Source organism: Alligator sinensis, unplaced genomic scaffold (genome assembly GCF_000455745.1).
Source record: "Alligator sinensis unplaced genomic scaffold, ASM45574v1 scaffold566_1, whole genome shotgun sequence".
NCBI lineage: Eukaryota > Metazoa > Chordata > Crocodylia > Alligatoridae > Alligator > Alligator sinensis.
Window position 1 is genome coordinate 1,042,638 of NW_005842017.1, and position 1,864 is coordinate 1,044,501.

The window sequence follows — 1,864 nt, forward strand, 5'->3', positions numbered from 1 at the left end:
TCCCTGAGCTCTTTTTCACCCTCCCAATGTCTGCTTTATTCTTCGTCTGCTCTTGTCCATCTCTCACCACATAGCATCTGCCCCACGTTTACTGCTACTATTAGCCCTTTGGAATATATCTTACTGCTTGCTAGAGCTGCTTCTAGGCCTGCCATCTAGCCCAAACCTGCTGATCATTCATATTAAAAATCTCATAAAGACAGTCTAGCACACCCATGAAGCTGTGCTAAGCACCAAAACCTGAAATCAAGCTTTCCACTTAATTGCTCCTCCCACATACTCAATTAAAGGTGTGATAGGAACCAGCCACAAAGTTATTACTCAGTTTGTGTAATAACTTTGTGGCTTATTCCTTGTTTTATCATGCCGTTAATTGATTGATCATATGGCCAGGTTAATTGCATTTAACCAGTTAATCACATCTTAAGTGTAACGTGTCTGGGGCCTAAGTCTCAGTTACGGCATAAGAGAGCTTGAGGGAAGTTTTATTTATATCTCCCCTTGAAGGATGCAATTGTGGAATTCAGCTTCTGGTGCTGTTGACATTATTTGTCCCGCATATTTAATGTACAGGTGTTTGAGTTCTCTTAGCTGTACCTGATTCTGGGATGAGCAGGTGGATAGTGGATTATGAGAGCAAACCAACGTTATACTCTGTTCCTGACTGTGATTCCAGGAAGTGAGGAGGAACATGGCTTTCTGTCATGTGTGGGATGAGAGAAGGGGTCAAACTGATTCACAGGGGATCACAAAATAATTGTGGCTTGACTTATTAATGTTGCATTGTTATATTTATGTTGTCACGTGACTATGGCACTTTAGTATGTCCCAGTGGAAAGGACACAAGATGGTATCATTACAACATGGTACTGCTATTTTGGGATCTTTCAAGTGCTTTTTGTTGATTAAAAAGTTGGAGAGCTAATTGAAAGTTTTTAGTATTACTGATTTAGAGGCTAAATGAGCTATTGGTATTTAATAAGGAATGGGCGTTGCAGGAAAATGGCAAAAAATGAAGACGAGTCTTTTGTGACAGGCTCTGAATAGCAAACTGCATCTCTAAATCACAAAAGAAAAATATTTAAAAAGTATTCTGGGCAAGAACACACTTTTGTGGTCAGTATCTAATTGGCAATAACATATCTAAGTTTATCCATATTCTGTGCTAATGTCAGTTGTGGTTGGGAGGGTGAAATGGTAAAAGTGTTGTATTATATTTGTGCATCTGCATATTTTGAATCACAGGATTTCCTGATAATTTGGCACAAAGGGAGGATTCAGTTTTGTAACAATGTGTATGGTTTTTGATGATAAAACATGGCCTAGATAAATTATTTTGAATTCAATCTAACCAAGAGGGAAGAGTGCTTCAGAATTATGCCCAGTAAATCATTAGAAGTATATTAGGGTTAATAATTTTGGCATGTTTAAGACCTCACTTCCACATTTCAATGCAAGTCACTAACCAACACTTAAGAATATTTAATTTGTTATTCAGTATTTAATAATTGAACCATTATGCTGTTATTAATCTTAAATTTCATGATGCAGTTTCATCCAGGTAATTCAGGTTCATTTTCCTTTTGAACAGATTAAAATGTTTCATAAATGTGTTATGATGTTTTGGTGACATAGGATAGTAAAAAAATAACAGAACACGTAAAATACTAGGGGCAGCTCTAAGATGAGAGAGAGAAGACCTTCAGGAAATGGAAGCAAGGAGATTGGTAGGATAGGAAAAAGACCATGGGAATGGAGAAGAAAATTATAAGAACTGCTTTTGCTATGAAAGAAAACATGGGGGGGAAATAATAAAGAAGGCAAAATGAATATGAAAGGAAATGCTGGAAAAGATGGAGGGAAA

General features: G+C 37.0%; 1 protein-coding gene across 8 annotated transcripts in view; it reads left to right on the forward strand.

The window, feature by feature from the left end:
• Window positions 1-1,864, forward strand: part of PCNT (pericentrin) — a 130,930-nt gene that overhangs the window by 73,235 nt on the left and 55,831 nt on the right. The window lies entirely within an intron of this gene.